This window comes from Lepidochelys olivacea (genome assembly GCF_965140295.1).
Source record: "Lepidochelys olivacea isolate rLepOli2 genome assembly, chromosome: 4".
Lineage (NCBI taxonomy): Eukaryota > Metazoa > Chordata > Testudines > Cheloniidae > Lepidochelys > Lepidochelys olivacea.
Genome location: NC_140414.1, coordinates 132,442,585 through 132,465,630, shown reverse-complemented (window position 1 = coordinate 132,465,630; position 23,046 = coordinate 132,442,585). Strand labels below are relative to the sequence as shown.

The window sequence follows — 23,046 nt, the reverse complement described above, 5'->3', positions numbered from 1 at the left end:
CATTCCTCTGAATGGCTCTAACTCACTGCCTCCTCCCACTACCAAAAGGAGCTGCAACAGATTTCCCCCTCGCTGCTCCATGAGGCTTGACAAGGAAGGTCAGCGCTTCTACAGCTGAGGAACATGACACAGCAGTGGGAAAACAGAGTGCTGCTGGGGGAGCCAGGAAATTGACATTCGCAAAGATTAATCCCACTCGTTATGGTCCATTCATATTGAAACTCTTGGATTGGGATTGGAGTTCCTCCATCAACCATTTGGTATTTCCATCTTAAGTAGTACATCCAAAGAGCCACTGCATTAGGGAATGGGTGGCCTAATGAGGTTCAGAGTTATATACACTAATCCACAGCTACCTTCACCTTTAATACAGAATGACAGACCATTAGGATCTGTAGCATTCATGGTTCAAATTTCTCAAAATTTAAGATTAGGGCAGCGACAGCAAACTGCTTCATTTAGGTGCATCCCTCAGGTTCCTGGTAAATTACCAACATGGCCCTCCGTTACGTAGAGTTTGGAGCCGCTCCCAGTTTGCCTTACAAGTCTCAAATGTGGATTTAGAGGATAAACTTATTTCTGCTGTTATTTATGGGTAATACTGCTATTTATTTACATACTGCAGATTCTTATTTCAAAATTGGACTTAAACACAGTTCTGAATACAGTTGTACAATGAGATTTGAAAGAATAGAGAATCTCAGTGCGATGCATAATCTTCCTGCATTACAAAATACATAAATCCTTCTGCAATGTATCTACTGTAAATGCAGGGGGGACGACCCCATTGTGTAGAGTAGTAGCCGAAACCAAAGAGTCCATGTTCAGGAACATTAAGACAATATTTCCTGCAAGATATAACGAAGTGAAAAAGGACTTTCATTATAATAAACACAGTCCAAATTCAAAGCACCCCAAATTGGTCACTCCTTTTGCCTGACAGACAGAATACAAGTTTGAAGCTTTTTTCCTGATTAGGTCACACTTTCTTCTGCTCTCAGACAAATTACTGTGATGTTCCATCATTACAGGAAAAGGGGAACTTTTCATTCACCATTAGTCTAGTTGGAGTACAGACATGTCAATCAGACAAAGCAGAATTTAGTAACCTGACAGCTGCTTTCATTACTACCAAGGACCTTTAACAAAACCTAAAGTGGCTGGTGCTATTTCATGGATCTGTAATTAACTCCCACACTCCTCACCCCACCATTGTAGAAGAATAAGATCCAGGATAACAAGAAAGGTCATGAGACTGCAGTTAAATAAATGATTATGCCGTAAATGGAAGCCATTTAAAACCCAGAGATGTCTTAATCATGTCACTTTCACACTACTGTTGCTTGTAGAAATTATGAACAGCAGCAAAGGCGGGCACTGGAGTTACTCATGAGAGGACCACAAAACAATTTAAGACAAAGACTGGGGAGGGCAAAATAGCAGAGACTTCTCCATTCCCCAATCCTCAACCTTCCATGCAGCAGCTAGCAGTCTCTGGATGGCGTAGAAGGGATATAGTACTCCTGTCTCCCTTCTAGCTGCTTGAAAGCGGTGGAGCTTCCAGTCTGGCAGGAAAATACTATTAAGAGGCTGGTAAGAAAAATGAAGTCTTATTTGCCTACTGGAAGAGATTACAGGCATAATCCACAACCAGCACTTTGCTTCAATACATGGCCAAAGAGATTGCATTTTGAACTATTTAAATTAAAATCCACCATACTGGTAGCTAATTAATGAAGAAAGTTCTCCCTGTCACAGTGGAGAGGAGACTAAGATTTAAAGTGACTCCTAAAAAGGTAAAGAAAACCAAAAAAAGTGAGTAATACACTTAGGACCAAATTCTCACTTATGCTAGAGCCATTTTACACCACTGTTGCGTCAAAGTGGCTGGATTCAGGACTTAACTGGCCAGGCAAAGTTTCCCTATGTACTGTATAGGGGAAACTTCTCCTGTAAAGTAAAGCTAGCAGAGCAATCTCCTGAAACTGCAGTCCACCCCCACCCCAAGCACCACAACATAGGGCCAGTTCAGGGAAAGAAGGGATGAAGGTACCGCACAACTCTGCTCTGCCTGATCCTCCACTGGTGTAAGGTCTAACTTCCAACGGGGCTAACCAGCTCAGTATCAGGGAATCCACAAACAGCTGCCTGCACCATCACTCCCCGGCTTCTCTAAGTAGGTAGAGCACTACACAGAAATGAGCCCTTCAACTTTCACTGCAGTCAAACAAAGATCTGCAAGACAATACAACGCAGTAAGGATCAACGTTCATTTAAATAAAAAGAAAAACAGACAAAATAAGATTCAGAGCATTACCACCTAAGAAGCAGAACTTCTAATGGAAGGAGAAGTGGCATCTCATTTTAAATGATTTAATGCAACAACCGCCCTGATCTCAGTTGACGATACCACTGAGTGGGAATTACTTTGTGTTTTAAATCCAGATCCATTCTCTCCCTCTGAGTAGGGAAAACTTTCAGCAGTAAAAAAGCCAGTATAAAAATTACGCATGTGCATTTTGCGTGCGCGCACACACATGGTGTGGCATTAAAGAATGACTGGAAGGAAAAAGGAATTGAATAACTATTTTTAGAATAAATGTATTGATTTAACAACGCATGCATTTCTGCACAGGTTAGTTTACCACTTTTTAAGAAGCACAATACATTCCTAGCTAAGTAGTACACAAGTTTCTGCCAGTCTAAGCCCAATGGTCAACATTACACAAATGTGTTGATTCACAGGAGGGTCTACCTCTTAGTTTAAATATTTAAACAATATGAGACTAACACTAGAAAAGAAGTGAAGTGCCTATATTCTTTGGGATTCTTTGGTCAAAAACAAAAAGCAAAACCTACTACGTTCAAAGAATTAATTAACATTCAAGAGCCAAATTTTTCTTCGAAAGAAGTCTTCCAATGCTTTTCACTTTAACAGAGTTAAGACAGGAGAAAAAGTCGGTCCAAATTCAGCCATGAACATGAAGGCACAAAACTCTCCAAGTGCTCTCTATGCATACCATCAACAGACTAGCTCCCAGGCAACATGATGTGCAAAAAGGTATGAAAAATCTGTCGTTTGAAAATAACTAGGTTACAGGCTACAGGCCAATTCATAGCTAACTTTGATCTGCTCAGTCGAGTAGGCTACGGAATGCAATTTTAAGGGCTTGTCTACACACAGAGAGCTTCTCCCATCAGCATAGGTACTCCACCTGCCTGAGAAGCAGTAGCTATGTTGACAGGAGAAACCCCTCTTGTTCACATAGCACTGTCTACACCGAATGTTAGGTCACTATAACTGGTTGTTCAGGGGTGTGCATTTTCCACACCCCTGAGCTACGTAGTTATATCAACTTAAGTCTGACCAAGACGAGACGACATATTTCAGATTGAAACATATTATTGACAGCAAGACCAGTAAGGTATGAAATTCAGCAGGATTACAGAGGGATGAACATCTGTATCAACCTTCACAAGGAGGACTATTACACTACTAAACTGAATACAGAACACAGTTCACTTCTACATTGGGGATTGACCCTGCTTTGAGCAGGGGGTTGGACTAGATGACCTTCTGAGGTCCCTTCCAACTCTGATATTCTATGATCAGTACCATGAAAGCTATGACTACAGAGACCAGCCTTTTGAGGTAGAAGGAAGAAACAATTATTTGTTCTACACAGAAGACTTAGCTTACCCAAGCGCCAGTGCACCGCAGATTTTACTCGGTGGGACGTGGGGAAAGACTGATTTTTTGGTGGGGGTGGGAGTACACTACGAGCTAATCCCACTATTTGTAATTTATTTTTTTTTTTACCTTGTCCTTGAGCCTGAGGAGGCAGAGCTGCTGGAAGAACTGATAAAAAATTCCAGCAGTGAATCTACACAGAATTTAAATACAATAAAATTGTGCGGCTCTTCCAAATTGGATTTTGTTTGACCTCATGGCAAAATAATTTTTAACAACCCTGACAAGTGGGAATAATTGACAAACTTTCAATAAATCAGGGTGCAAAATGCTTACTGATAAGCACAACACTGTAGTTGAGGGTCAACTCCCTAACATGACAAGTTGCTATCAGTCATACTGGTAGTTCTGAGCAGTAACAGTGAAATGGACTAGAGTCTTACTAGTTTTATATTATTTCTGCTTGGCAAAGCCATTGTCTGAGCAGCAGAGATACTGAAGCTGTGTACGGACTCAGGAAGACAGCATTTAGTGATTGTGCTGAACGTAAACCAATTATGGGGCTGAGGCTTTTTTCTCCTAAATGAAGTAGTAAATTCTGTGAGGACTTAAGATTCTGGTGGCTGGTATGGAGGAGTTTAGTATTCACTACTGGCAAGTGGAATTTTCAAGACTTGCTGAACTCACCAGTATTATTGCTCAAGTTTTGAAAATGGTTTAAAACAGGATTAAATCCAAATAATCAGACTAGTTAAATTAGAGTTACATTCTCTGGCTCATCATGACAGGTTTACAGCAATATTCAACTACAGTGCGCTATATGTATGCTAGTACACTATACACAACTGGCCTCCCATACTGAGGTAATAAATATTAGATCTTCTGCAGATTAGTTCATCTTGAATCCTTGCTGACTGAGAACATAAGCCATTAATAAAAATTTAGGAGACTAAACAGGATATCCTGTGAAAGAAATTCAAGTTGCCTGTAAAGTGGGACAATTTGTCATTTTAGACTTAAGTAATTCTGATTTATAATTTCATCTAACAATTTTCCTAAGCCAGCCCCAAAAAACCATACCATGCAGTTAATAAAGCTGAGTGGGTAGTGAAAGTAGTAATGAAAAATTATCTCCCCTCTCAGTCTTCTCTTCTCCAAACTAAACAAACCCAATTTTTTTCAATCTTTCCTCAAAGGTCATGTTTTCCAAACCTTTAATAATTTTTGTTAATCTCCTCTAGACCTTCAATTTGTCCACATCCTTCCTGAAATGTGGCGCCCAGAACTGGACACAATACTCCAGTTGAGGCCTAATTAGTGCAGAGTTGAGCAGAAGAATTACTCTCGTGTTTGTTTACGACACTCCTGCTAATATATCCCAGAATGATGTTTGCTTTTTTGCAACACTGTTACACTGTTGACTCATATTTAGCTTGTGATCCACTAGGACCTCCAGATCCCTTTCCGTAGTATTCCATCCTAGGCAGTCATTTCTTATTTTGTATGTGTTCAATTGATTGTTCCTTCCTATGTGGCATCCTCTGCATTTGACTGTATTGCATTTCATCCTGTGGCATTGTACCTGAAAATAGCACCCTGTAACCCCCACATGCACCACGTGTATAAGGCTATGATATTTTGTATAAAAAATGCCTTGTAAGTTATCCTATGAAATGTCATGATTTATTGAAACTCACTGTTTTGTCAAAATATGTATTTCATTATTGTATATGGAGTTATGAGATTTTGCTACATGCTTGTTACTGAAATATGTTGAGAGTCTGGGAGATGCTCACAGCTAGCCCGAAACTGGCAACAAAGTGAGTGACCCACACCCAGACAGGTGTTAAGCGACAATCACCAGCCATTGACCAGCAGAGGAATCGTAAACAAGAGATTTAAGATTCAGTAAGAGAGTTGCTCAAGCCCTACGCAATGGGGATTGCTTAACTCTGTGATTCAGCAAGGTATCAGGACATGTGATGCTTGACTCCATGTTTGAGTCAATATTTTTCCGGACACTGGAACAGAGTATAAAATAAGGGACAGTGGAATCCTGAGTCCACCTCTCTCTACCCCCACCCACTCCAAAGGCAACAAGAATGTTTGGAAGAAAAGACTTGGAACTGGGGAGACTGGTCCCAGGCTGAGCAGGGAATTCAGCCTGTGTATTAGAACTGTGAACTGCTTACATCTAGTGGGATGAGGAAAAACTGCTCAATTCAAATCTTGCTTAGTCAGATAAAGCTTAGGATTTAGACTGTGATTTTACCTTTTATTTCTTATGTAACCAACTCTGACCTCTATGCCTAACACTCATATAATTACTTAAAATCTATTTGATTTTAATGTTTTATCTTTACCAGTGAGTTTGTCTAAAAGTGTTTGGGGAATCTGCTCCGATTATAAAGGCTGGTGGCATGTCCACTATCCTTTGATGAAGTGGCGAACTAATTAATGAGCTTGCACTGTTCAAGAGAAGGTCTTGAGCAGTGTCAGAAGGTACATTTCTGGGCTGCAAGGCTGGGGGATTTGCAGGTGTCTCCCTGTGTATAGTTCATAAAAGACTGAGAGCCTGCATGTAACTTTGGGTGTGCCTTCACATGCTAATGGCTGTGTGAGAGTGAAGCCTAAAGGGGCTGCTTGTCTCTAGTACAGAATTGTGAAAGGTACCCTGATCCCGAGAGTTAAAGGAGACAGCGGTCCCACAGTCCAGACGTACCCCACTGAGGTGTCACACATCTTGTCTACAAAAAATGTAATGCCTGCTTTGTACAGGGTTTGTGTTCTGATTTTTTCTTTATTCTGCTACTCTTCATTAGAGCTGTGCCAGTCTAGAGAACTTGTCATTTTCCATTATAAAACCTTACTTTCAGGGGTGCAAAACCACCAAAAATATCTATCCCCAATTTCTGGAATATTAGGTTTCAGAAAGAGCTATGGAAAACAAAAATATTCTTACACTTTTTTTTAAAAAAAGGCATAAGCAGTTCCTTCCCCCACTACCCCAATCATAAAACTCAATCGTTCTTCCCCCCCCAAGTCAAATGTTTTCAGCACTGGGTTCAAAAGAACAAACTGAGGCAGACTAGATGACTTACTGTCGCACATGGCCAAGCCACAAGCCTGCCACAAACAAAAACACAACGTTGGGATGGTGGAGGACAAACAGACCGATTGTTTGGGACAGAGAAAAGTATATCCCTCTCTTGCAACTCCAAATGATTTGCTACAGAATGGTACTACCACTTCAAAACAGATGACACACCATGAAACAGCGGAGGTGTATTGGGGTGATATTCCAAAATTTTAAATCTTAACTCTGAATTATGGGAGTAAAAACAAGCACTTTTGGACATGATATAAATAAATTAAAGGATCTTGGACCAGCAATGAGATCTGAAGTGTCTACACTGAAAATATAAGGGCCCTTTTAACATGCACTTTGAGGGTGGAGGAGGCATGGGGGAAAAGGAAAGAATTACATCTCTCAGTTAAACTCAATTTGCATGGTAACCCATAAACTACTGTACTTTTAGACAACACAAACAGCAAACGCTACATTATACTTCTAAAATGCCCAAGAATTTTCAGTTATGTCTAGCATGATTTTCACATAAAACTCTTAAGTTTTGGTCCTCTACTAAAGAAGGTAAGGACAGACAAAACCAAACCAAAATGCTTAGTAGTTCTCATTACATCTCCGTCTTCAATGAAGTAGGTAAATAGCATCAGGATGTTTAATAAAAACAAGTTAGAGGAAAAGGTGTGGACAGAAGTTAGGAACACAGTAAAGACCTCTTGGGTAATATGAACACATTCAAATGAGGAGGAATAAACCTACATCCTCTAAAGTCCAGAATGGTTCCAACAGAAAAGCCTCATGGCATTCAAAGCTGAATTACAGCCACGGTTAGAGCAAGGAGATTCTTGAGGGGGGAAGGAGTATGACTTACAAAAAGTTGGAAATCCAGCAGTACAGTTCAAAGATTTCTAGCACACCTCTAGACAAGGCTAGCAAAGAAACTGAACAAAACAAAAGTATACCTTTGTAGCAAAGTTACAAGTTATTCACAAGTACAGAAGCTTGCAGAAAAGGCCATTTATACTTTTCAACTCTGGGGTCTCTCTGGCTTGTTCCTCTTGGCTCATCAGTTGAGAGCAACAGAGGAGGAGAGATACTTAGCTGTGTGGATTGATCACAGGAGGATTATGAACCACTAATGTGATGTGGCTGTGAAAAAGGCTAATGCAATTTTAGGATGTATTGGGCGAGGCATTTCCAGTAGAGATAGAGAAGCGTTAAAATGCCATTGTAAAGATCTCATTAGCAATACCGTGTAGAGTTCTGGTCAATCATGTTCAAGAAAGATGAATTTAAACTGCAACAGGTGTGGAGAAGAGCTACTAGGCTGATCAAGGGAATGGAGGGCCCATATTATGAGAGGAGACTTGGAAAACAAACAAAAAAGAAGGCTGAGAGAGGATACCACTGTTCTCTATAAATACACTAGGGGATAAATACCAGGGAGAAGGAAAAGCTATTTAAGCTAAAGAACCATGTTGGCCTAACAACAAATGAAATAAACTGGGGCTCACTCCCAGTTTCTCTTATGTTCCCAAAAATTCATGCTTCAGTGTTTCAACCAGCCACCCAAAAGGGATTTTGCCCCTCCCACTAGTTTTTTTTTTAAATCTCTTTCCTCTGAAACATGAGGGGTGGCCATGGCTAGAGATGGAACATTGGAAGAGAAGGGCCAGATGGCACCGAGCGAGCACACACACGGCTGGCTGTTCTTGCTCAGATGCTTAGGGTTTAACCAGATTGTCATTTGTGGGGTTGGGAAGGAATTTTCGCCATGTCAGATTAGGGGAGAGGTCATCTTCCTCTGCAGTACATGGATGCAGGTAACTTTCCAGGATTATCGGGCTATATATCACTTAATCATTTCCTTGCCACTGGTGCCCTTTGGTCCCTCCCATTCTCTTCCTGTGGCACATAAGTCTAATTTCCTGTAATACTTTGGTCTCATTTTGGTTGCTGGATTTACTGTTTGGGTGCTGGGTGGTGTTGGTGGCCCATGATATTCAGGAGATCAGACAAGATGATCTGGTGGTCCCTTCTGGCCACCACTGATTTGGAGACTTCTAAAAATTTTATCTTGATATCTCAAGTTACCAGTTTTTCATTTCAGATTAAACTGTATATTGAAGTGCCATTTCCATATTCTAACATATGAGAATGTTTATATGGTATTTACATGTAACTATTCCCCCTGAGGAAATGATCTGTGGTTATTTTAATAAACTGGACTCCTTTCCTCCTCCCTAAGGATTTTCCACAACACACTCCCAGCCCCAGAGCTCAGCATCAAGCTCAACACTTGAGCTTAGATGCTCTGCATCGTTAAACAAAATAGCACTCCTGTGGTAGCTGCGGTGTTTGATTAACTTTAGGCATCCAGAGAGGCAAGGCATGGCATGAAAAGTTTCAAGCTACCAAACACTTCTACAAATATTGGGGCCCTTAACGCTAATATGAGAGGGACTGTTTTTGTACATCTTGTACAGTGCTTAACACCTCTATCAGCAAATTTTTAGTAAGTGCAGCAATATGATGTTGCTATTAAGAATACCACACAGTATTCTCAGCTAGAACTTTAGCACTTCATATGCAAGAAGTCTTCAGAAAACCTGCCTATGAAAATTAAAACATACCTGTTTTCAGCAACTGCAACACTATTCTCAAGTAACAAGAGCTACACACATTATGGATAAGCCATTCATTTGATATTATGTTAATAGAATTACTCTTTAGATACCATTAAATGTTCATTAAAGCTGTATTCTATAGTACATTTCCACCTTTCACATCACATATATGCATTCAACTTGTTCAGATTTGCCAGGGTAGAAAAAAAAAAATGCAAAAAACTAAAAAATCCAAGCTTATGGAACTGAACTAGTACTGCTAGATAATAGCCCAAAGCCCAATGGGAAATACAGATTTCCAACAAGGTCAAACAGCTGCTCTGAAAATTATCTGAACTATTCGTTAGAAAGTACAAAAGCCTACTTCTCAAAAATAGTCTCACGCCTGTACTAGATTATCAGTACTTATTTTCTTCTTCTATAAAGGACACTGCTCTAGCGAAGGTACACAGCAGGATAGAAGTACTAGAAGATAGAAATCTTTGCTGAAGAAAGTTTAAAAGAGCAGTGTGGTTAGAGGTAGATATGTTTTAGTTCACACCAGTGTTTGCAATTCAAATCATTTAAAGTTAAGTTGCTTCATAAGTAACACAGCCAAACTGGAAGTGCACAAGCTCATACAAAGAAAGATAGGGTTTCCTTCCCCAAATCAGTAATCAACGTTCGCTTTTATAAGTCACGTTCCTGCTCGGAGTTTAAAAACAACTTGAAGTGTGACAGGAAAATTCACCACATAACTGAACATATGATATTTTTAAAGAAACTAATACTAAGCACATGAATATTTTAGCTCATTAAAAGTGAAGTCAGCTTGATCAAGACAAGTCAAGGAACAGATCAGTTTCTTAATTTTGAATTTCTTCACAGCAGATAAGACCAATTTACTTTTACATGAAAACTTTTTACTGCTACAAGCACCTTTTACAGTGACCTGCAAAACAAAAACATTGTGTTTGCATGTGATTTTCATTATTTTGTTTTATACATTAGAAAGGTCCGTCTTGCCTGCCTATTTTACTGGTAGACTAGGACCAAAGAACTAGTGACATGACACCATAAGTGGCAAGAGATGAGAACCCAAGCAGTTGAGAGGGGATGGGCAGTCTAAACTGCCTAACTCTAAAATTCCTGACAGAGGCTATATTTACACAGCAACTAGACATGCACGGCTGGCCAGCCGACTCGAGCTGTGGGGCTGTTTCATTGCTGTGTACACTTTTGGGGTCAGGCTGGCTCCCAGGCTGTAGGACCCTGCAAGGTTTCTAATAAGACACATGCAAATAGTCACCCACATGCACTCCATATTAGTGATCAAGTTAACATACAGTACAGCTAACTTTTTTTTAAATAAAGTGAACACCGGAGCCAAAGCTAGTCATAATACACTGACTAGATATCAGCAAACTGAACAGGGTCATAGTATCCCACAAGTTAACTGGATTACCCTTCTGCCCTTCAGAAGAATTTGGTCTCATCTTCCAATCCTATTCAGTTTATAATCACTGATATAGCACTTTCCATGCTAATCATTTGAAAAATGCATTATAAAAAGGTAGGTTAGCATTACTTCCCACTCCCATTATTCAGATGGGGAGCCAAGAGAGAGCTTAAGGATTTGGACCAGAAGCCATATTTTCCAAATCCTAGCCCTGTATCCAAATCAATCCCCTTGTTCACAGCAGTTTTCTTCCATCCGCTCCCCTACTTTATTTGCAAGTGGGTTCTATATAGTTACAGCAGTTTCTCTCATTTTCTTGATCAGGATCCTAGCCTGAACCAAAAAAAATACCAAAAATTATCTAGATATCATACAGCTATATACTGTAAATACGGCAAATCTTATTTTTAAATTTACAAGTTTGGCAGAGATCAAAGCAATTGTTCTTACAGACCTGCTGCACTCAGTCTTTGTAAATATAAATCCCATGTGAACAGACAAGAAACACTGAGGTCTTCTGCAAATAAATTTATATATTCATATTTTGGATGGAGGCTGAAGACAAGTTGGAATGAAAGTGGTGGAATTTATTAACCATTCAAAACACTGCAAAATTTCACTTACAAATTTTTTGGCTCTAAATGAGCTTTGAGCACCAAGTTGTAGGCCACTACCACCGCTGATCTTTGACCTTGCAAGAGCGGTCTCAGAACATCTCTTCAGCATGCTTGATATCTGGACAGATCACTGTCCTTGTATTAGCCAAAAGGGGAAGCGGACTAGCCCAACATGACATGACAGCCGAAGTCCCATCTCATAGTTACGCTCCCTATGTTTGAGTTTGGAGATATAATTGCAGTACAGAATATTTTTTTTAAAGCTGCAATAGCGTACAGATTCCTGTGAAGTAGAATATATATTTTTGAGACAAGGGGAGATAACTTATCCATGAAATTCAATGCAATGATGCATGTATGATAGACGCGTACCACCAATATTGGCAACTTTTTGCCATTATGGATATACCTTGTGACAAGAGTTAAAAATTAAAAGATTCAGGGACATTGTTTGAGATCTTCATTTTTGCTAAAGTAAGTAATTTAGGCCACAATACTGCTAATAATTCAATCATACATAATCCAAAGATCACAGAAAAGGACCAACATGACCTCATTTTAAGAGCCACAATGCATACCAGGAGTGGAAAGTAAGGGTCAGCTAACTAATTACTAAATACTACACTGTTGAGCAGAGTAAGCATTCCTCGTCCACTCTAACAAGACAGTTCAGAAGCCAAAATGAAAAAATTATTCATAACCCAGCATAGCGTGAGCCATTCAAAGGATGTGGCAACATATATTTTAGATTAATGTATCTTCTAAATAGAGATGAAGTCTCATTGGAAACAAAATGAGAAGTTATTGGGGAAAACTTAATTTACAGAAAAAAATACCATTTTTCTTACACAAACACATCTACAAGCATAGGTATATTTGGAAGAATTAGATTTTTATCACCAGTAAATGTCAATTTCACCATATGCACCTGAACCAGCAAAAAAAAAAAATTTCCACCAATAATAAAAGTTTACAGGATGTGAAGAAAGAAAAAAGATGATGATTAAGAACTTAGTTTGATTTAAGGATATTTACTTTATATATTGTGACATTTGATGTTGACAATTTTCATTTTAACAGTTATGAAGCTTTAACTTTTTAAATCTGAATGTCTGTCATGATTGTCTGACCCTTGCTGTCTGAACTCTCCCCCTCCATAAATATGACAACTGTGAAAATTAAAAATCAATTAAAATTTAAAAAGTGCTTTAAAGCAAACATCGATATCAGTCACAAAAAAGAAATAAAAATTGAATTCTGCCACACCTAAATACAGGTTTGCACTACAAATACTATGACTATACCTCCCTCATAAGACCACCTGCTACAGTAAGGGGGTTCCTTTCCCCATCTTCCAGTCTGCTCCCTAGACAAAGGCCATTTGCTCACTGTGGTTGGTTTATGAGCAGGTTTAATAAGGCCCAGTTAAAAATCACAATTGATATTATTGCATCCCTCCTGCAAATTCTGTTCTAATGATGGCAGACTTGATGTTCCATTCATTCCTTTCTCCCACAAGTATTTGACTTTTTCCTGCCATCCCTCTGTGCTTGGAAGGCCTTTCTTCCCATTTCAGTCCACCAAGACATTACCCCTTTCTCATACAGGCCTCAGTAGCAAAGCACTTAGACTTACAGTAAGCCTATTCTTATGCTAAAATCAAACGGACTTCATAAGGACTCAAACACATTCTTAGTGCTTTGCTGACTTGGAGCCTTAAATCCCCTCTGAAAACTCACTTATTCCACTTATTCCAGTATTAATGTTCACAGCTATCTAACTTTATTTTCAGTTTTTACTTCATCGGGACTTTGTATGGGCACAGGGGGTACATACTAGTAATTCCAAGTGCAGTATGGAGACGATAGTTTCTTTCTTGCTTAAAAGGCTCTTATAAAACTTCGGCAAGGGAGCAGAAAGCTCTTTAAAAAAAAAAGTGTTTTTTCTGTTTTGGTTTTTAATTTCAAGACCTATTTGAAAGACATCCAGTTTCTGATCATTTTTTCAAAATTAGTCATTTCCACAAATTCTAGTTATACTATCCCTTTACAGAGTTAAAAGGTCTAAAAACAAGAACAACCCCCCCCCCCCCGCCACATAGTACTTACTGATTGAACACTATATTCAGTATCAATTCTTAAAAGATATCCATCCACCCCATACCAAAAAAACCATGCAGTATCTTAGTTGGAACGTATCCCAAGAAGCATACCAGCATTCCACACATACTAAAATTTAAAGCTATGGAGACTGATACAAATAGTCTTTGTATTCTTATCTATCTCAAAATGCCTGTTGTACTGTATATGAATAAGGATTGGCAAAAATGTTTTCAGGAATAAGTTTCACCCTTAATAAAAGATGCCCAAACAAAAATCTTTACCTTGGAGTTAAAGCTTAGTTGTGTTTTAAAAATGGTAAAGGTGTTATTTATTTTGCACATGAGTATATTGCACTTGTAACTGTCATTTACTTCAACCAATTTAACATCAAGTTTTTTAAAAAAATCCTCAACAAAATCGTCATTATTTTTTGAGTCCTAAAATGTTCAAGACTGAAAGAGAATTCCTAAACTTCTCTGGAAGATATAAGAAGCTGAAAAGAAGAGCATGCGCCAGTTTGAATGTGTTATGTATGTTTATGTTGTGGGTCAACATTTCCTTATTAAAAGATTGTAATTTCATCAGGTACCATGGTGACTGACACCATGTAAGAACCTAGACAGATTTCTAAATACTATTCCCCATTTCAAACTGAAATGGGATCTTGAATATTTCAATGAGTTAATGCTGCAGAAAATTTTTGGACAGTAAGAAAAATTCTGTAGCCACTTAGTATTTTACAGACATTTTTATTTAAATCTATTTTATTTTCTATTCTATTCCTTATTGGAAATAAGCCTGTTGGGCCTGTTATGTGGAGGTGCGAGTATGATGGGAATGGACCTAAAAATATCTATAACTAGGGTTCCGAGAAATGTTTTATTTTTCAGGATTTTTTCCTCTTTTATCTATTACAAATGTGTTTTATTCCTTTTTACTACACTTACATTAATATATCTCAAATGACCATAAGTATCTAAATCCAACATTTTCTTATACTACATCATTTCATTAAGCATTATTACTCTTAAGACACGCACCAACCCACACCTCCGTTAACCCACCCCCTCACCCGAAAATGCCCCAGACAGCTCCTTAGGGTTCCTCCCTTGAAATTTACCTAGTACTGCAGTCCACAGATAACTTCCACTTCCCATCCCCACTTAGTGGCACAAACCCCACAGGAAATCAGAGATCTTCCCAACCACTACTGCTTCCTACTCCAGTCATAGAATATCAGGGTTGGAAGGGACTTCAGGAGATCATCTAGTCCAACCCCTTGCTCAAAGCAGGACCAATCCCCAACTAAATCATCCCTGCTAGGACTTTGTCAGTCCCCGCATCACATCCTCAGGGACCTCATCCACCCTTTTTTAAAAGTATATAAATATAAATATATTCCTCCTCCCACAATGAACCTCATCCCCCAGACCCATTAGCCCCATAAACTGCACCCCTACCCCCCCCATTAAGCCCCCATTATTCCCAGGAATCCCTCCCCCTTTACATCGTCTCCCTCTCCAATTCAATCCCCAGAAATCCCAACACTACTGTTCTTGAATATTCCTCTTACCACACTGAGGGTATGTCTATACTACCCGCCGGATCAGCGGGCAGCGATCGATCCAGCGGGGGTCGATTTATCGTGTCTAGACTAGACACACTAAATCAACCCGCGAGCACTCTGTCGACTCTTGTACTCCAGCACCGCGAGAAGCGCAGGCGGAGTCGACATGGGAGCAGCAGCAGTCGACTCACCGTAGCGAAGACACCGCTCTGAGTAGGTCTAAGTACATTGACTTCCGCTATGTTATTCACGTAGCTGAAGGTACGTAACTTAGATTCCCCCCGAGCGTAGACCAGGCCTGAGTCTCAGCCCCTCACTAGCTTTCAGGACCCCTCCCCATCCCCCTTTCATATATTCCCCTTCCCCACTGAATCCCAACCACCACTAGCCTCCTCTAGGGGGTAGTAGGGCCTGGGGAGGGACTTTCAGAGTGAGCCTACCTGGCACTCCCCACATGCCAGGTCACACCACCAGGAGTGGGAGGCCGGGCCTAACTCTATGGGACAGGAGTTGCAGAAGTGACTGCTGGGGGAGCAGGGTTTTTTTATTTTTTTTAATTCCTTTTCGTTTTGTGTTATTTCACATTTGTGAAATACATGGGGCTCCATCTAAGACGTAAATGTTTAAGTACACCATGTAGGTATTTTTCAGTGAATCAATAGGCTGTGTTTTTCAGCTGAATCAGGCATTCAGTCTCTGGGAAAGTTCCATCAGCCAATTTTTTCTTCTTTAAATGACTAGTGTTGGAAATTTTTTAGGACTTTGTCTAGCATTTTTCAGATCATGCTAACTCACCTATCAGGGCTTTAACACGGGGACCTTTAAATAGATTTAGATCTGACTATGCATAAGATTTTATTTTTAATTTTACTTTTGCCAAAGAGGCTACCTTACTAATCAATTGACCGTAGGTTCTGTTCTACATGAAATGCAGCATCTAAAAAAAAAAAAAAAAAAATCTGACAACCCCCATCTGGGGGTGGGGAAACTTGGCAAGCCAGTGGAGAACAGCATCCATTACAGGTATGGGCATCATCAATACTTATTATCATTTACTACTAGCCTCTCTGTCACACAGGGAAATGAATGCAGAGAACCTGTGGAGATTAGAAGGTCTGCAGGATAGCAACAGCCCAAAGGAGACACAGAAACAGACACAGACACATCAAATGAGCAGGATGACTTTTTTCTTGCAGCAGCTAAAGGGACCAGAAAGCCTCACCACAATGCAGAAATGCAGTTTAGCTCATGATAATGCCACTATCCTAATATGGCAACTTGAATCAATTCAAGTACCAGTATTTATTTTTGCCAATATTTTAAGTATTGCCCCCTTCTTTGTCCAGGTGGTCTGGGCTGTCCATCATTGTGCATAATTGTTCAGTGTGCCCTTCTTCAGTGCCCACCACAGATATCAAAACTTGTCTGGTGGTGCATATGCAGTATAACACATGTTATACTGAAGTCACTAAGCAATCCCCTTGCAGCTCAGCAAGGATTCCCACCTCAGGTAAAAACAGGCAAAAATGCAGTTATGTGTATATAGCTTTTATTCACAATACACACAATCCCAGCAGTGCATCTTCTGTGGAAAGAAGTGGCTGTATAGATTGGAAGGCCTCCATCGGAGTAGAAGGAAAACCAATCTCCTTGGGGACAAGCTAGCTAGAGTAGTCAGGAGGGTGTTACTCTAACAAAGAGGATGGTAAAAAGGAAGAATGATACGAGATCTCAACTAACAAAACTGGAATTCTGAGAACCCAATTAATCAAGGAACCAAAGGATGTAAAAAGAATTGAATATACACCCGTGCTAGGCACCTGCATAACAGACCACAGAAACTGGATTGCTCATTTAGCAGCATAAATGTGGTCTAGTTAGTATTACTGAAACCTGGTCTGATGATTCGCATGACTGGAACCTTGACACCAATGGTTATAATCTATTTATGAAGGATCAGGTGGCAAAAGGGGAGTGACACACTGTCAAAAATAGCATTACCTGTTTCCAAGTCACTGATAACTCTGAAGAAAATTATCTTGAATGCTTATGGATAAACATCTTAATCAATAAAACACAATATGGGGTACTGGTGTCTGCTACAGAGCACCAAACCACACTGTGGAACAAGATGACTAGCTCCTTATGCACCTATTTATAACATGGAGAAAGGAAAAAAAAAAGCTGTGTGATCTTGGGGAATTGTAATTACAGTGATATGCTCAAGGTCTCAGGTTGCCAATACTAAAATATCCTTGGATTTACTAAATATTATAGATGACAATTTCCTAACCCAAAAAGTGCTGCAATCAACATGGGGGAATTTTATATTAGACCTTGTATTGACAGATAAAGAGAAAATAATTGCAGAACTAAAAATTAATGATACTGTAGGTACAAGTAATCATGACATGATCGCATTTATAATGTGGAAACAGAATAAAGTCCAGACCAGTACACACACACACACAGTTCTTTGAAAGGGGCAATTTCAAAAGGTGAAAACAATTATAAGCCAAATTAGCTGGGAGAAAATTTAAAATCAGGAAAAAGTGTGAATGACAACTAAGAATAGTTTAAGAACACTACTAGATCTATCAAAAGCCACAATCTTCCAATGGAGAAAGAAGGCCATATTGGTTAAAAAAATGACCTCATTTAGAGACAAAGTGAAGGAAGATATAAAAATAAAAAATATATTAACAAATGGAAGAAAGGAGAAGTTGATGGTAGGAATTGTAGAAAACTGACAAAGGAATCAAAGGAGCACAAAGAAATATATGGCCAGCAGAACTGAGGACAAGAAGATATTCGGAACAAAAAAAAACAAAAAAACTCCCTTAACAGTGGTATTGGTCCATTATTAGATGGAAATGGTAGAATTATCAATAGAAATAATGCAGAAAAGGCAGAAGTGTTCAATAAATATTTGTTCTGTATTTGGAAAAAACAAATGTAACGATAACACAACACTTTTTCCTATTCCACTAGTATCTCAGGAGGATGTTAAACAGCCACTAAAGTCAGACATTTTCTAAAAATCAGGAGATCAAAAAATCTTGGCTGAAAGATCTTGGAAGTGCTGGCTGAGGAGCTCACTAGATCATTCATGTTAATTTTCATTAAGTCTTGGAACACTGGAGAAGTTTCAGAAGACTGGAAGAAAGCTAATATTTTGACAATATTTAAAAAGGCTAAACAGGATGACCCAGGTAATTATAGGCCTGGCAGCCTGACATTAATCCCAAGCAAGATAAGGATTCAATTAATAAAGAATTAACAGAGGGCAATACAATTAACAAAAATCAACATGGGTTTACAGAAACTAGATCCTCTCATCTAACTTGATCTTTTAAAATTGAGATTACAAGATTGGCTGAGAAATAGCGCTGACGTAATATACTTAAGACTTCTGTAAGGTGTTTGACTTGGTACTGCATGACATTTTGATTATAAAGCTAGAGCAATATAAAATTAACATGATCTGCGTTAAATGGATTAAAAATTGACCAACTGATAAGTCTCACAATGTAGTTGTAAATGGTGAATGGTCATTGAGTGGGTTTGTTTTAATTTGGGCCTGCAGGGATCGGTTCTTGGCCGTACACTATTTAACATTTTGTCAATGACCTGGAAGGAAACAAAACCACTGAGAAAGTTTGCAGATGACACAAAAATTGGGGAAGTGGTAAATAATGAAAAGGACACATCACAGATACAGAGCAATCTGAATCACTTGGTAAGATGGGCACAAGCAAATAATGTGCGTTTTAATACAACTAGATATAAACATACATCTAGGAACAAAGAATGCAGGCCATACTTATAAGACTTTTTCCAAGGAAGCAGTGACCAAAAAAAAAAAAAAAAAAAGATATGGGGAAGGTGGTGGATTCATTTGCATATGAGCTCCCAGTGTGATGCTGTGGCCAAAAGGACTAATGTAATTCTTGGATGCATAAAACAAGGGAATCTTATGTAGCAGTAGAGAGGTTGCTTTACCTTTGTATTCAGCACTGTGACAGGGTGCTGAGTAAGGAGGGCTTAATCAGCCCCAAATCAAGGGGGATGGATTGGGGCTGGTTGAAGAGCCATGGGCTTGCCTGGCAACAAGAAACAGCTGTCAACCTCATTAGCCAGGGGTTATAAAGGCTGGCAGGAAGGAAGCCAGAGGAGGGAGAAGTGGGGAAGAGAAAGGCCAGGCACAGAGAGGGTGGGGCCCTCAAGTCTGCTGTTGGCCAGGCTTGCTGCTGGCAAAGTTTGGCTGTGAAAAACCTATACATAGATAATAAGGTGGTGGTGGGAAACAGCTATAAATAAAGAGCACTGGTGTTTGCAACAACCTGAGAAGTCCCTGACTGATTTGAAAGGGAAGCAGGGGCAGAAACCAGAGGAGCCCAGCTTATGCCTCGCTACAAGCACCAGCACAACTGCTGCAAGAATACTGTGTCCCGTTCTGGTTCTCATAATTCAAAAGAGATGTTGATAAACTGGAGAAAGTTCAGAGACAAGACAAGAATGACTAAAGGGTTAAAAGACATGCCTTATTGTGATAAATAGATTGAGCTCCTTGAATCCAACTTGAAGAGACAAGTAAGGGTGACTTTATTACATGGGGAAACAAATATTTGATAATGAGCTCTTCAATCTAGCAGAGAAAGGTATAACATAATCCAATGGCTGGAAGGTGAAGCTAGACAAATTCAGACTGGAAATAATGCATATTTTTAATATTTTAATTAATCATTAGAACTATTTACCAATGGTCATGGTAGATTCTCCATCACTGGAAGGTTTCATATCAAGATTGGACGTTTTTCTAAAAGATGCTCTACAAACTATTTTGGGGAAGTTGTGGCCTTTGTTATACAAAGGAGGACAGACTAGATGATCACAAAGGTGCCTTTTGGCCTTGGAATCTAACTCAACTACAGCTGTTCCAATTTAAACATCCTGCAAAGATTGCGTCATTTCACCTGAAGTCTACTAAATCTTTGCTGTGCATGCCCTCAGGGTGTGGAACTCATTCCCACATTGAGCTTGCTATTACTCTCAAACTTTAAGCACATCTGAAAACATGCCCTTTTTGAAAGGTTATGGGGATTATTTATTTAGTTAGGATTATGGTCAGAAAATGACCATTTTATTTTGTACCCATCACTATGACTGTTTTCAATTACTTCTGCACCGTCTTCATAGGGGAAAGCTGAAGAGTTACTTTATCGTTATGATTATGTGTATTTCCTTCATGAACAAAGGAGGAAGACTGAATCTACACTCTACATCCTACTTTTTCTTAATACTAGTTAGAAGATCATATTTATATATAGCATTAAGTCTACACATCACTTTCAGAGCTAGGCAGATTTCCTCCCCTGAAAGGCTTATGGTTTAAGGTAGATGAGACACAGGACAACAGTTCTTCCAATGAATGGAAATAGAATTCCGATTAGATTTTGAAGGACTATGGGAGGGAGGGAGAGAAAAAAATATGACTGTTGTTGGTGGACAGGAAGAGGAGACTTCTAAGTACAAGGAACAGCAAGAATAAAGACATTAAACAGGGTGCAGGAGAAGAGATACAAGAAGGAGCATCAAGTAAGAGGTGGGGGAGTGGGAGAAAATGAGAACTGTAGAGGCTGAATGCATCCGATGAAGTGAGCTGTAGCTCACGAAAGCTTATGCTCAAATAAATTTGTTAGTCTCTAAGGTGCCACAAGTATTCCTTTTCTTTTTGTAGAGGCTTGGAGGCTAGATTATGTAGGTCTTTGGAGAAAGAGGTGCTCAAATTTTTATGCTTAAAATGCAGTGGTGAAGCAGTCCTGGCTTTTGTACAATTATAGATTCTTGTGTATTTACAGCAAACAAACAAGTGGTTTAATTTGCAGGGATAGTGCAATAGTGTTAACCCTATGTAAGAGTACAGAGACTGTACTAGCAGAAAATAGACCTTCATACTCTATACCATAAAAAGTTTCAATAAATTAAAGCACACATTTCTCAGGGTTTCTTCCCTCCAAAAGACTGCTACACCACATATGTATGTGAATATTATATGCTAAAAAATAGTCATTCAAAAATTAGAAATAAATCAATAGTGGACAAAGTTAACCGAACCACTAATAGTAAAAATGCAAATTGGCTTCAGTTTCTGAAATATTCTTATTTTAGACAATTTAAGCAGGTGCTTAGCTTCTAGTTTGACAGACTTTATTATAGACTAGTATGAGAAACTGGGCAACCTTTGACTAAAACCAAGATTGCCCCTTCTGGCAAATCAAAAACTACCCAAAATGAAGCTTTTTGCAAATAATTTCCCTCAAATCCTATTAGAGGAATGAAATAAATTGTATTTTAATGAGTTAGAATTAATTTACAGTGAGCTTTTTTGGTAAATAAAGCTAATTCCATAATCTGTTTTAGACTTCTGCCAATTGTTAGCACAGGAAGATCTTAGAGGACTGATTAATCAAGACTCACTTGCAGTAAGCCTAACTGCATATTTTAGATTAAGTTAAAATTAATAAAAACTGTGCTGATCTCACAATCTATTGATATTTTGTGAATAAGGAGCCCTTAAAAGCCAGAAAGACTTGTAATCATTGAGAGTTCAACAAAGAACATTTCTTGGCTCCAATCCTGCATCAAGTCTTGCATAGATATTGCCTGGCATGTGCTGCAGGATCAAGGCCCATAATCTCATTTCAAATCCATGTTCTGTATAGATTTTAACTAAAAATTTTCAAAACTACTTCACATGACAGAGAACCAATAAAATCAATATCAAAAGAAGAGCACTGACTCACATAATACAAAAATATATTAGTCAAGGTCTTATCAAAGAGAATCTTCAATTTATCTGGGGGGATAAATAAAACAGCTAGTTTAAGATGTTGACATTATAGTTAACGAAGGTTTGCTGAAAAAATTCACTTGGTAAACGAGAAATTTAATGATGACCCTTGGAATTTTTTTTAAAATAGTGTTTACTTTCATTAAAGGTTCACACACTACATAACTTTTAAATGAGCTATGATCACATAACTGCAACTCTCCTTCCCCACCCATGTAAAATTCATATTATGATTTTATGATTCTTATGAACAAAACAGTAGTAAAACTAAAACTACCCATCTGCCCAATGGTCAGATCATCCCAGGAAACACCAGTTTCAGAAGACTATAAGACTCATTGTCTGCTAAAGGAAGAGGTGGAGTCAATTTTATTCACATCTTGGTATCCTACTTCTGCTACAGTTCCTAAAGTTACCTAATTGTTCTTTTATTTCTCACTGATCATAGAGGTTAATCTGGGCTCAGACACTCTGAAACCAAGAAAGTTTGCCTATTTCATATTTGATCTCCCAAATTAATTTTGCTTACCATAATACAATAAAGGTAAGAATCAGTCCAGTTGAAAGACATCCAACAGTTAAAAGTTCATCCCACAGCACTTTACCAGAACTTCCCTATGTCCTCATCTAAAATTCACCAATAACCACAGATTTCCAGGGTCCCACTCCATTCAACTTGTTCCTTTGAAAGATTAGGTAGTTCTTACACTAACATCAAACACAATATTCCTCATTTTATCTTTCATTATCATCCTTTTAGACTGTCTCCCTCACCAGGCTATCATTAGGATAGCCTTCCTTTGAAGAGGAAGGCAGGTTACATGAATCTCTCCAATGCTGGTGCCAATGAAGTTATGGAAGATGCGTTAAAGGGTGTGGATGATGCTGACCTATGATGACACCACAATGCCAGATTTCTCTCTATGGCCCAAGTGATAGTACTTGATATTGCTCCCATGGACACCAAACAATGGGATTCTATTTTTAACTGCAGCACATGCTTAAATCTACATCAGCACTGCCTAGTTATGGAAATGTTAACCCATGTACAAAGTCTACACTTCCC

At 38.9% G+C, this 23,046-nt stretch overlaps 1 protein-coding gene across 7 annotated transcripts in view; it reads right to left on the bottom strand.

The window, feature by feature from the left end:
* FAM53A (family with sequence similarity 53 member A) overlaps positions 1 to 23,046 on the bottom strand; it is a 98,303-nt gene that overhangs the window by 27,612 nt on the left and 47,645 nt on the right. The window lies entirely within an intron of this gene.